Source organism: Artibeus jamaicensis, unplaced genomic scaffold (genome assembly GCF_021234435.1).
Source record: "Artibeus jamaicensis isolate MK-2021 breed Jamaican fruit bat unplaced genomic scaffold, CSHL_Jam_final contig_497, whole genome shotgun sequence".
Taxonomy (NCBI): Eukaryota; Metazoa; Chordata; class Mammalia; order Chiroptera; family Phyllostomidae; genus Artibeus; species Artibeus jamaicensis.
In genome coordinates this window covers 117,498-132,018 of record NW_026521863.1, presented here as the reverse complement: position 1 = coordinate 132,018, position 14,521 = coordinate 117,498, and positions in this window count along the sequence as shown.

Below are 14,521 nucleotides of genomic sequence, written 5' to 3'. Positions count from 1 at the left end.
GAATGCTGAAACCAATTTGCTGCTCCTGGTGTTTCTTATACCCTCACTGAATTTTTTTAACGTGAGTTCTTGTTTCTGAAAGAGGTATGCTCTGTTCTTTATGGGAGAGGTTTGTTGAATCTATTATGATTATAAATATTTATAATCATAAATAGAGGGATAAATGGATATACAAAGAGCCATTTTAACACCAAAGCAAGATATTTTTCCTTTGTTCAAGTTTCTGTTATTGTGTAGCAATTTCCAATTTTGTTCATATAGATCCTGTACGTTGTTGTTGTTAAGTTTATTCCTAGGTTTTGTGTTTGTTTTTTTACCTGTTGTGTTGCTATTGAGTTTATTTTATTTTAATTTTATTTATTTATTTTTTAGAGAGAGAGGAAGGGAGGGAGAAAAAGAGGGAGAGAAACATCAATATGTGGTTGCCTCTCATGTGGCCCCCACTGGGGGACCTGGCCTGCAACCCAGGCATGTGCCCTGACTGGGAATCAAACTGACAACCCTGTGGTTCATAGCCTGCACTCAATCCACGGAGTTTTAAAAAAATATATATCTTTAATTTACTATTTCTAAATATTTATTTTTGCATGTTACTTCCCTGTAATTGTGCTAAATTCTGTTTGTGACACTTTTCTGTTGATTCCCATGAGTTACGAGGGTAAACATGCTCTCGTGCAATCATGATCATTATATGATTGTAGCTGTAGGTGACCTAGAAATAGTTAAAGCTTGAATGAAAACAGGAAGAAGTGAAGTAATCTGAGGACCTAGAAAAATTTTTGTTAGTCATAACTATATTAATGAGTAAATTTTAAAAGTAACATAATTCTTAGCATTTTAAATGAGTTTAGGGCCTGGTGTTCCAGAAATCAGAAGTATTTTGTGACAGGAAATGTGCCCCAGGTAGGTCATCTGAGGAACACAGAAGGTAGCAAATGTCCACATTTTCAAAGAGGAAAACTTGAGCTGGTGAAATCTAGAATCTTAACAGAATAAGACTCTTTGTTCTAAGTAATATCACGAATCAGTTATGAAAGTGATGTGTGAGCAATGGAAAGAAGCAGGATCCTCAGGTGACTACTCTGTGTAGTCACAGTGCGATCTGGTCTCCTGAGTGGACAGATCTTCCTTTGCCGCCTGACCTATTGCTCAGGACACTTCTCCCCAATGTTGGCAAGATGGCTGGCATTTTTTGTTCTTTAAGTTTTAGCCTCCATGCTTCCTGTTCCAAGAATGGCAGTATTTCAGAGGTAGGATGCAAAGGGACATGTTGTTTGTATTTTAATGGAGTCTTCATGATACAGAGCAGGGGTTTTTATTCTCAGCACCTGGGACGTGTTGGGTCAGAGAATTCATTCTCCTGGGGGATTGTCCTCTGCATTGTAGGTGCTTATTAGCATCTGGTACCTCTATTCACCGTCAATACCCTCACTTCCTTTCCCCTCAGGACAATCTAAAATGGCTCAGTACATTGCCTAAGTACTAATGGGGGCAAAAAATCACCTTTGGTTGAGAAACAGTTTGAAACTTTGGTCATTTTTGAAACCAGAAAGATCTTGGGCTGCTATGCAGTATTTTTATTATTTTTCTATGCAAATTATTTTCCACTCTGACTGTGATTTATTTTGGGAAGGTATTTAGAAGTGTATTTTAAAACATCAAAATATAGGGACTTTCTAGTTATCTTGTGACTGTTTTTCAGATTAATGACAAAGAGAGCAAATAAGTATAGTTTGTGAGACATTTGTAGAAACCTGTTTATTGCTACATATAGTCATTTTTTTAAAAGTTCCAAGTGTGGTTGAAAAGCATTTTTAACTTACTTTGTTACTGCTTACTTAAACAATGAGAAAACATTTGCTCAAAATTCTACCTCAAGAATTAAAAAGAACAGCCATCATTTTATGTACATACACTTGGAGATATGTCAACATGCATGTTTCTGTCTACTTTCTCTGGATTTCATTTACTATTTTAGGTTATAATTATGGGCACAAGACTTGTATATTTTCAGCTTTTATTTTTGATACTGTGATTTAGGGGTGAAGATTTTTTTTTTGAGAGAGAGGGGAAGGGAAGGAGAAAGAGTGGGAGAGAAACATCAATGTATGGTTGCCTCTCATGCATCCCCTGCTGGGACCCGGCCTGCAACCCAGGCATGTGCCCCGACTGGGAATCGAACCTCGACACTGTGGTTCGCAGGCCCGCACTCAATCCACCGAGCTATGCCAGCCAGGGCTGAAGATGTTTTTAATAAGTTTTGGTATGTAGTATTTTTATCACCATTTTATTTTATAATTTAAATTTGTTTTATTCTTGAGGTTATTTAGGAGTATATTACATAACTACCAAATATAAGGACTTTTAATTCACTTATTTTTAGTGAATTCTAGTTTCAGTGCAATAGGAGCACTTAGAGAAATGTATATAGTATATACTGTCAATGCTGTGATGCTTGTTGAAACTGGCTTTTTGTTGGCTTGGCCAAAAGATAAAAACTTTTGGGAAGATGGAATTATGAAAGTGCCTGAAAGACTGCAGAAAGCAGTGGAACAAAATGGTGAATACATTGTTCAATGAAATCATTGGTGAAAACAAAAAATGTCTCTTTCATTGTGTCTTTAACCTAAAAATCAAATGAACCTTTTGGCCAAGCAAATAGTAGTGTTCCAAGTGTATATCTCTGCTGCCATCTCGTGGGACTATTGGGAATAACATGTTAGTGGCAGGTGAGCTTGAAAAGTGGTTGAGTGTTATGGAATATCAATGAATGTTTTTTTTTTCATTTTTTAAATTTTATCTAATTATTGTTCAAGTACAGTTTTCTATCTTTTACTCCCAGCCCAGCCCACCCGCCCCATGCTCCCTACCTCCCTCTCTTTTCCACCCCCCTTAGTTGTTGTCCATGTGTCCTTTATACTAGTTCCTGTAAATCCTTCCCCTTTTCCCCCTGATATTCCCTCCCCACTCCGCTCTGGTCGCTGACCCCCTGTTCTCTATTTCAGTGTCTTTGTTTTTATTTTGCTTGCTTGTTTGTTTTGTTGTTTAGGTTCCTGTTAAAGGTGAGATCATGTGGTATTTGTCTTTCAACACCTGGCTTATTTCACTCAGCATAATGCTTTCCAGTTCCATCCATGCTGTTGCAAAGGGTAGGAGCTCCTTCTTTTTTTCTGCTGCATAGAATTCCATTGTGTATATGTACCATAATTTTTGATCCATTCATTTACTGATGGAATATCAATGAATGTTGATTGAAATATTATTTAGATGTGTGTTTAGTAAGTTTTAAGTATCAGGACTTAGTAGTTACCTTTTGTTCCCGATTTCTGTATTAACAGCAACGACAGAAAGAAACATACTGCATATAATTTCAGTCCTTTGAAATTTGTTCAAACTTGCCTTAGCACAGGATGGTCCCTTTGAAAAATGTCCCAAGTGTGGCCCTCTGCTGCCATGTCATGTGTCACGTGGGAATAACAGCTTCGTGCAGACCAGCAGGAAAAGTCATTGGCTATAGCGAATTATCTATTCTCTCTCTGCTCTGCACTGGACAGAGATGCTCAGACCTTTGACCCCCTGTGGGTGAGGCAGGGCCCTCCTGGCAGCTGGTCGCTCTCTCAGGCTGTGTTTGCTGCTGTTGCCACAAGATTTAACAATTTTAGCAAAGTAACCCATTCTTAACTGAGTGATTATGTTAATGAAATTTGGAAGAGTTGATTAGTTGTGTCCTGTAGTTTGTGGGATTGCCTACCTACAAGTAACATTCCACGAAGGCTACACTTTTCATAAATGTCCTATCACCCATTTTACCGCTATAAGACCCTGTTTCCTCACACTCCCAAAGGTCCTGTATACCTGATATCACCTCATTGTCTCGTATTCATTTGTACTCATGCATGTATTAAATGTTGAATATCTTGTATTGATCTGATAATGTTATTGTAATTATTATTCCACAGGTGTTAGAACCGACAAAGTTTGTGGAAAATAATCCCTTTTTAGTCTCCCACAGTTTGGAAAAGCCAGTGGTATGGAATGAATGGTGAGATAGTGCTAATCCTTGAATACGTTGCAGCTGAGAGATCATGGACGCCTGCCCTCCAAGGTCAGCATCCTTTTTGTTCACTCTGTCTTTGGCCCATTGCTGCTGGGTTTGGTAAAACTTTGAAGTTTGCATTTGGAGAGACAAGGGTTTTATCTTATTGAATCACAGGTTTGTTTACAGTGTGAAGATCTGGTTCAGCTCCTGCCTCTGTCCTCTGGCAATGGGGGCCCAGTGTCTGGCCCCAACTCCAAATTCTGGCCATGGCATCCTGGTTAGAGAACTGCATCCTGTGTCCAGGGCCTGTGCTTCAGAGTTCAAATGTATTCGGTTGTGTGTCTGCAGTCTTGCACCTCTTAGGATGTGGCTTTGTGTCCTGGGCTCTCATGTGAGGTCCATGTACAGATGAAGTTTTTGGTTCTGGTGAATGGAATCTGGCATTAAGAGTCCTGTGTCAGTCCCTGGCATCTGGTGTTTGACCTTCAGACTGTATGGTCTGGCTTGGGTGAGGGTACACAGTTTTGGGTTTGGGGCTTTGGGCCTGGAGTCCTGGTTTTGGTTTGGTTCTGCTCCAGGTTCCAGGTTTCGGAGTCAAGGGTCTTGTGTCTAGGGTGCTGAGTTTGGCTCTGGTGTCTGGTGTCTGTCAACAGATGATTACTGTGTGAAATTCAATGCCAATACGAGTCCCCAAGTGTATGGAGTTGAGGCAGATTAGTAAAAAAAAGTAAGAAAATTCCTTGGCAAATGGAATGGAAAAAGTGAGTTTGATAGCTAAATAGGGACAATGATGTACAGCCCATAATAAGTCTGATGTCATCTTCCCTGACCAAGGATATTGGAGAGCAAATGTTTTATACATTTCGGTCCACGCAGGGGAAGACCCACCTCAGTCTCAGGCCTTCTCTGGTGACTTTTCTGAAGGAGAAATTCACCAGTGAAGGACCCTGATCACCTGTGTGCTTGTTGTGTTGCATGAGCACATCAGTGACACCCCTGGAAAGCTGAGTATTCTGCGCAGATGTGCCCCAGAAGCAGTGCCACCTATGCTCACTCCTGTTGCTGTGATTTCACCTCTTCTCTCTGAAGTCATTTCTTTATTCCACTGCCCTTAGATTTAATACACAAACTCTCAAAATTCTCTAGCTTTGTGTTGTGAAATTTCTACTGCATGAAGTCAAGAATCTACATGTACGAGACCTCGCCAGGGCAAACCTGCCTTGGGTCCAGTACCTTTTTGGTGACAGAATAACCAAATTTTGTGTATTCATTTATTTGTGGATGGACATTTAAATACTTTCTACCTTTTGGTTGTTGTTAACAGTGCTGTTATGAATAATCGTATATAAGTTTGTTATAATATCTGACTTCTATTTCTTGGGTTTGTGTTTCAAAGTGGAGTTATTGAACACAGTAGGGTAATTTTTTTGAGGAACTGTCAAACCATTTTATTCAAGTTCTGCAATATTTTACATTTATGAAAGAAATGGTCAGTCATTCTAATTTTGTTTGTGATCATACACATTTCATTTCTCAGTTTTGCTTTCTCATTATAGCCTTTGTAGTGTCTGGGAAAAGGTATTGCGCTGTGATGCAGCCACTGAACATCTTCTCTGGTATTTTTTTTTACCACTTCTATGAATGTCTTCTCATTAGAAGGGACTATTCAAACTTTTAAAGATATAGATGTCTGCCTGAGTGGTGTGGTCCAGTGGATTGAGCACTGGCCTGTGAACCAAAGAAAGGGGTCTCTGGTTCAATTCCCAGTCAGGGCACACACTTGGGTTGACGGCTATGTCCCCAGTAGGGGGTGCGTGAGAGGCAAGCACACACTGATGTTTCTCTCCCTTTCTCCCTCCCCCTTTATAAAAATAAATAAATAAAATGTTTAAAATAATATTTTTATTTTCTCTTCATGGATGAGTCATAAAGTTCTTTGTTGTGGAAGAAAGAGTCTGATCAAAAGTATAATGTGCCACCATTTTCTTCAATTCCATGGGTGGTCTTCTTACTCTGCGAATAGCTTCTCCTGCTACCCAGACTTTTTTAATCAAAAGGACATCTCATTTACTCATTTATTTTCATCAATTTTGCCTGGGAAGGGTATACCTTGATATGCCAGCAGCAGCCTCATGTATCTCGTGTTTAATGTACACCATCATTGCATTATTTAATTTGCTTGATTTACTATAACTTGTTTCACAGAAACCTGCTTTATGGTATTAGACGTGAGATGATTACATTTCAAGGGTTTACAGGTTTAAATAGGAGGACACACTGTTCTCTGTGGTATGATGTCTAGAGTCAGGCATCTGGAGTCAGGGACAGGCTTTGGACACCTGATCTGGTGTCTGGTGCGTGGCATGGTGCGTGGTTAGGATTAGGGGTTGGGGTTGCAGTGGATAGCATGACTTGTCTTTAACTGTATTTGAAACCGTCATGTTAGACTGTATCACAACAAGTGTACTATCAGCGTGTGATAAAACAATCTCAGTACAAGTGGTAAATGTATGGTCGGCCATTTTCACAGAGAAGAAGCATGAACATAAGCAACATTTTCTGTCCCTTTGGCTTAGTCTTTCCAAGAAAGGTACAAGGGCAACTGTAAGGCAAGAAAAGATCTGTGGTTTGTGTGGAGAAGATGCTGTGACTGACCAAACATGTCAGAAGTTTGATGCTGGGGGTTCCTCCTGCAGGCAGGCAAACCAGGTGCCGTGGAGAGCCCTCCATGGCAGATGTTCACTGAGACTGATCATGTCATGGCAGGTGGGAGACAGGCAACATGTTCAAGGTATCCTAATCAGGCTTTAAAAACCATTTGCACCAGCCTGGTTACATTAATAAGAAACTGGTGAGGGCGTTATGCAGTTTTGGGGGTGGGGGTGGCGGGGGGGGGGGAAACAATGAAAAAAGTGCCAGTCATTGAATCTCAGGGTAAAAAGCAAAGGAACTTTTCAGCCAGGCCATTAGTAGGATATGCGTTGTATCTGTCAGCCTCTGCTGCCATCTCGTGGTCATTTTTGGGAATGACAACTTATTGCAGGTCCGCAGGAAAAGTGGGTATAGTGTATCATCTAGGAATGTGGAACCCAATGTTATTTAGATGTACATTTCACCACTTTTAAAAATGAGGACATTTTAGTAACCTTTTGTCACTGATTTCTAGATTGACCACAGTTAGTGTCAGCAATATGCTTTGCATAATTTCAACTTTTTGAAGTTTGTTGCAACTTGCTTTACAGTACAAAATGATCAGTGAAAAAATGTACCAAGTGTGCCTCTCTTCTGCCACCTGGTGTTCACGTTGGGAAAACACCCTGGTGCAGATCAGAAGAAAACGATTGGTACAGTGGGTCATCCCTAAATGTTGAATCGAATTTTGCTGCTCATAATGAGTTTATTTTTTAAAGATTTTATTTATTTATTTTTAGGGAGAAGGGAGTGGAGGGAGAAAAGAAGGGAGAGAAACATCAATGTGTTAATGTGTGTAAGAGATACGTGGATTGGTTGCCTCTCACACACCCCAAACTGACAATCTGGCCTGCAACCCAGGCCGTGCCCTGACTGGGAATCTAACTGTGACTATTTGGTTCGCAAGTCTGTGATCAGTCTGCTGATCTACTCCAGGCAGGGCTCATGCGAAGTTTTTTATATCTGTACAGGGGTTTGGGGGAGGGTGGTGGTAAACAAGGCTGCAGGTTGGTCCCTGGTCAAGCCACATGCAAGACTCAAGCAATGGCTCTGACTGGTGTGGCTCAGTGGGCTGGGCCACAAAGGTCACCAGTTCCATCCCCAGTCAGAGCACTTACCTGGGTTTGAGGCAGGAGATGGTCAGGAGGAATCTTTGGGGGTGCTCCAGGGCTAAGAGAAAGGACATCGATACAGGACAGAGACCCTGTTCTAAGACCAGTTGTTCCTGCTTTCTGGAAAAGCACTGAATCATGACAAATCATAACTACACCTGCACAGAAGATGCTACATGACCCCTACTTCATTATAATAGCATTGTAATAAACCAGCCTTGTGGGACCCCCTTCCCTGGTGGTCAGTCAAGGAAGATCATGGGAGACCACATGTGCAGTAGCTTTAAAGTAATAGAACTACTTGTACACGGGCAATAAAACCCTACCAAAACTAGCCAAGAAGTATCACCCTGTAAGCATAGAATCCCTCCAGCCCCTGAGATCAGTCTCTGCTCAGAGTCAGCCCATTCCCATGGTCTGTGGAGTATATTATAGCTTAATAAATCTTCTGTCTGTCTGTCTGCTATAAACTCTCTGTGTTCAGTTCAATTCTTTGTGATCGTCAAGAACCTGGTTAGCTGTTCCCACCTGTGACAGGTTGTGGGCCAGATTGCCAGCTGGGAGCATGTGAGAGGCAAAGGATAGATGTTCCAAATGAAAAATAAATCAATAAATTAAAAAAAATAAGCAAACACAATTTCTATGTGGATCTGTATATATTAATGGACACTGTATTCTTTTCCATCTGTCTATTCGTGAGGCATTAATCCACTGTTGTACTTAGTGTAGCTTCGTAATACAATACACCTTTTAATTCTTCCTTATTTTTACAGGTGAACTTAAGTTGAGCTTGTTTTATTTTAAAAAATTTTGCTGAGCCCTGGCCAATGTGGCTCAGTTGGTTGGAGCCTTGTCCTGTTAGGTAGGGTAGAGAGCAAACCCAGGCAAGAGGAGGAGGGAGACATGTCTCACCCACTGACTCAGCCGTCCTGAGCCTGATCTGATAACAGTGCCAGGTGTTCAGAACAGCACAAGAAACACCATGGCAGCATGGGAAGAGGGAGACCTTGAAATTCTATGTATTGTTTCCACTGTCTGGGAAAGAAAGCCTTTGAAACTGTGTGTTAATCCCAAGGTCTGGTCGGTGGGTGGGAGGGGGTCCACAGCAACCAAAGGAAAAGCCCACAAACCAACTTTGGTTAATTGTCTACCTCTGATTATTGTCTGTTTTATTGGGGATTCCCTAATGTCTACAGAAAGAGCCTGTAAATAACTTTGGGTGACTTCCCCAACTTTAACTGCCTCCTGTCATGTTTCTGTTTTACAACCAAAGGAACAAATGGGGTCTGGAGTGAGATAAGGATTCAGGCTAACAGACCCCCACACCTAAGTTTGGGTAGTCACACCCCCTGTGGAAGCTGGTACCACCCTTACCCACCCATCGATATGTAACTTCTTCACCCCCATCCTGTCAGTTACCTAATTCCTCAGGACCAAGGACCTGAGGCTCTTGCCACCTTCGCCCTTGCCTGTTGCCACCCTTACCTTGCCCTGCCCAGAATCTACACCTCTCACCCCACCTTGGCAAGGCCCATTCTCTTCCATGAGAACGTATCACTCGTAAACCCTGCTTGCTCACTAATAGACTGGCTGATCTGTAATTCTTTACTGTGTCAGCAAGGAGAACTGAGTTTCTCCCATAATAATTCCATAAACTGAAAGTTGTAGTTCAATCTCTAGTCTGGGCACCTGTCTAGGTTGTGGGTTTGGTCCCCAGTGGGGACAAACACGAGAGGCAGCCCTGCGATGTTTCTCTCTCACATGGATGTTTCTCTCCCTCCCTTCCCTTCTTTATGAAATCAATAAGCATGTCCTCAGGTGAGGATTAAAAAATTTTAAAATCTAGGTCATACTACATTTATAGGTAACTGTGGGAAATTGAGATCATTGTGTATTTTTTTAATCCAAGAACATGCTGTTGTTACTTTTCCTGTTGTTCAAGTGTCTTTTTGAGAAAAAGATGTTATTTATATTTAGAGAGAGGGTATGGGCGCTGGAAAGATAGAAAGAGAGAGAGAAACATCTATTAGTTGCATCTTGCACACCCCCAACTGGGGCCGAACCCTCGACCCAAGTACATGCCTGGACCAGTAATCGAGCTGGTGACCCTTTAGGTCTGTGGCACAGCCCCCAAACCACTGAACTCCCCCAGTCAGAGTTTTTCAGGTGTCTTTTTTCGGGTAGCATGTTATGAATTGGTTCATATGGATCTTGCACATTCTTCTTAAGCTTATTCCCAGGGGTTTTACCTGTTTTATTGGTATTTGGTCTTTTTAAAAATTATATCTTTAACTTACTGTTTTGTATGTAAAGGATATTTAATTATGCATGTAATTTCTCCCACACATTACTTAATTCTATTATTTGTAATAATGCAAAAGTTGATTCTAACGAGTTTCAAGATAAGCAAGCTATCATGTAATAATAATAATCACATTGTTTTAGTTATATTTAACTTAAAAATAGCTAAAGCTTAGAAGAAAACATGAAGAAATAGGACAATGTGAAGAGTTAGAAAACTTTTTGTTAGTTATAAGTTCATTATTAACTAAATAAAGTAGTAACAGCATTCTTAGCATTTCAGATGAGTTAGGGCCTAGATGCATGGCGTTCTAGTTCTCAGAAATGAGAAGTATCTTGTAAGTGAAGTTGTGCCCCTTGTAGATAATCTAAGGAAATTATAATATGGCAAATGCCCACATTTTCAAAAGGGAAATTATAGATGGTGAATTCTGGAAACTGAACGACTAAGATTTTTGATTCTTAGTTACATTGTAGAACAGCTATTGAAGAGTGAGTGTGGGCAATGAGAAGAAGCAGTGACCCTCAGATGTGGGTCGTGGCGTATCACAGTGTGGTTCCGTCCCTACGATGTCAGACCTTTTTGCTTCCTGACTTTCTGAGGGTGTCTTCTCAGCCTAGGATTTGCGCCAGTCTCTGCAAGATGGAGAAGCTTGAGGCACTGAGAGAGGGGCAGGGTTTCAGATCTAGGGAGCAAAGTGGTGTGCAGTTTCCATTCTGGTGGACTCTTCACTGAGTTCCATGCAGAGCAGGGCTTCCCATTCTCAGTACTGCTAAGCAGGATAGACAGCAAACCAGGGCAGTGAGGGGGAGGGAAACATGTCCCACCCAGTAATATAGCAGTCCTGAGTGGGGTTGGGTAAGGTTTTCAGAGGTTCCAAGGTCACAAGAGAGCAGGATGAGCACACCAGCATCTGGAGGGGAACCTTTGAAATTCTTTGTACTGTTTTCTCCATCTGGGAGAGGAAGACTTTGAAACTGTATGTTAGTCCCGAGGTCGGGAGAAGGGCTGGGAGGGGAAGCCTGGAGGCACGAAAGCCCTGGAACCCCAGGAGGCGGGCAGTCCGACTAGATGGGTGCAAGGCTGCAGGTTCCCGTCATGTGCATTGCACAGATAAACCTGCTACCTCACTTTCACTGTGCTTGTTGTCCCTTGTCTGAATCCATTCTTTCGAGCAGGATGAGAACCAAGGAGGGGAAGTCCCCCAACTCCCCTAACTTGGGTCTTCCCAGTAACAGTACTGTGGACCATTTGGGCCACGAAATTCTTTCTCCTGGGAGATTTTTCTGCATTGTAGGTGCTTATTAGTATACATTACCACTGTTCACTGGTGGCCAGGAACAACCTCCCTCACCTGTGACCTCATGACAATCTGAAATGTGTCCCTGCTTTACCTAATGTGCCCCTGGGGGCAAAATCACTTGTGCTTGACAACCACTGACCTTGATCAATTGTGGAACCTGAATGATCTGGCTTTGCTATGCAGTATTTTTATTATCACTCAATTGAAGTTGTTTCTAATTCCAATTGTGATTTGTTACGGGGGGGTATTTAGAAGTATATTTTATAACATATAAATAAACGGACTTTCTAGTTACTTTCTGTTCCTGACTTCTAGATTATTAGCAATGAGAGCAAGTAACATGCCTTAATACCTTATATAATTTCATTCAATGGAAATTTGTTGGAACTTGCTTTATAGCACAATATGTTTATTTATTTATTTATTTTTGATTCGTGTTATTTTACTTTTGCTCTTTCCAGTCCAAAGCTATAACCATGGGCATGTAGAGTTTTGCAAATGACACTTACAAAGAAGAAAGAAACCAAGTACCAAGACACCCAAGTGAGACGCTTGGCGGAGACAAAGCACAGTCAGGGCTGTTGGTGGGGGCAGGGCTGGGAGCCGGGGGTCAGGGGCTGGGTGGCTCCCCACAGGCTCCTGGCTGACGGTCAGCTCCATCCCACCCCAAGACCCAGAGTCCAGTCAGACGAGGAGCACCGACCCTGCCGGCAGGGGCCGAACACGTCACAGCCCTGACCCCGGCTGCTCCGCTGGCAGGAGGAGGAGGCAGCAGCGGCCAAGACTGCAGACCCTCAGGCCCTGACTGTGGCCCTCAGCCCTGCAGGGCTGGGAATGGAGGCAGAAGTCAGGCCCGGAGTGTCCTCTGCTGCCAGTCCCCCCACCCCCACCCACCTCCCTGTCCCAGCCCCTCTGACTGTGTTTCCGAGGGGAGCAAACTTCTCCGTCCTGAGCCAGGCCTGTGCAGCCGTCAGTGGGGCCCAGCTGGAGTGCCCGACAGTCCCAGGTGAGATCCTGACATCCGCCTGTCACCTGGGGGGCAGTGCTGGCTTTACTGCTCGGGACCATTTAGATGAGAGAGTAGTGTCCAGACGTGCCTTCGCATTTCTGTCATTGGAACAAGGGCACAAACTCCTGCCATTCTGTGTCCTGGCATCTCTGTCTTGGGATCAAAGGGCACAAACGTGGGTTCATCCAGAGAGGGGAGGGCTCCCCAACTGTAACACGCCCAGCAGTAGCAGCCTCCCAGTTCAAAGGAACTGGCTCCCGCCCCCTCCCTCCCTGTCTCTGGGACTGGAGGCGTGCGATGCTGGAAGTGCAGGGGCCCCTCACTACCAGGAGGACAACGCACAGGCCCAGGAAGACAGAGCAGAAGGACAGGTGGAGCTGTGTGCCTGGTGCTGCTGCCGGGCTGCCTGGCAGCCGGGCCTCTGGGCCTGGACTGTGAGATGGAGCCACAGGCCAGTCGTGCTCTTGCACCATCTTGCTGACATTTCTGGGCTTGTGGCTGAAGGTGTTTTTGCCTCACAGATTAGAGACCATGCAGGTAAAACACGCAGCACACGGTGCTCAGTAACCTGGAACCGATGGTCCTTCCTGGTCGGCCAAGACCCTGAGCAGAGTCCTGAGAACTTGGCTGGTCTGGCTGCTGTCTGGACAAGCACCGACCACAGGGAGGCCCACACGCCACAGTGGCTGGACTGTCACCGGAAGGATGCCTGTGCCCATCCCCGACGCCACTGTGATGGGAATCTGTGGTTGAAGTCGGAGCTCCTCGCCTGACCCCAGAGCAACTGCATCCAGATTTTGTCACGGACTCTGTCTGCTTCACTGGTCTCCCCATTCGAGTTACTGCCCAGGCCAGAGTTGGCTGCCCTCGCTCTGGGACAGAGGGTTGGTTGGTGGGTCAGCGAGGCCCAGCGAGGCCTCAGCCACCTTGCTGAGGACCATGGGCTTCAGTGACACTGCGGCTCAACAGTGACGCACAAGCCACCAGTGAACACAGTTCACAGGACGTGCGCTGGCTTCTGCTGGACACGGTCAGGCTGGAGACGGGAGGGTGGCTGTTGCTGTCAGTGAGTGTGAGTCCAGTTGTCACTGTGGAACTTGACTCATCACCTAGGAGGCCGTCACCTTGAACCCTTGGGCTGTACACGGGCACGCTCTGCAGACAGACACGCGGTGCTCCACCCTGGGGATCAGGGGCAGGTTGGGCTCGTCCACCCAGCGCCACCTAGAGAGCAGATGAGGTGCCCCTGAGGCACCCGCCTAGAAGGACCATCCTCTCCATTAAACGACCAGCTTCTGGGTGGGGTCCTGTGAGATGTTCAAGGCAAGGCTGACAGGCAGCTCACCTTCTGCCTTGGCCCCCTGGCTCCATAGAGGCAAAATTTGGTGATTTGAGACCTCCCAGAACTGACCTGAGGAGACTTTACCTGGATTGGGATCTGATCCATGTGTTCCCAGTCCCAGCACCAGACAGTGGGTTCTGGGTCCCCCTCAGTTATGGTGGCGGGCGATGCTGGAAGTGTTTTCTATCTTCAGCAGAGAATGTGGTCTAATTTGCGAGAGGCCGTTTCATCCTGCTACGTACAGGGCGGTCTTGTGAGCACATTTCTGATGTGCTCTGGTGATTCCTTAGGGCTTACTCTGCTCAGGGCTCAAAGTCAGCCTGTGGGCACCGGCAGGACCCAGTCTGCAGCAGGTGCCCCTTCTGACTGGTTGGCCCGTGTTCTAGTTAAGAGTTTGTTCTGATTGTCCTACGTCTGCTCTGATTGGCCAGTCTGTGCCCACCAGCTGGGACAAATATACATGGACCCCACCCCACCCAGTGGCCCCTCCTGCCCCCACCCCATCGGTCCGGCCCTGAAGTGAGCACAGCGACGTTGCCCGTGTGCTGGTTGATGGTGAGCGTGCTGTGCTGAGGCACCGTGACGTGAGCCGTGGCTGCGTCACAGGTGTTCTCGTTGGCGGCTGTGTCCATTGCTGTGACTTGCATCGTGGTGGTGCCCGCAGGGAAACGTGGAGAGGAGTTGATATCCCAACAGTCCATCAGAGCTTGTCCACGAGCACAG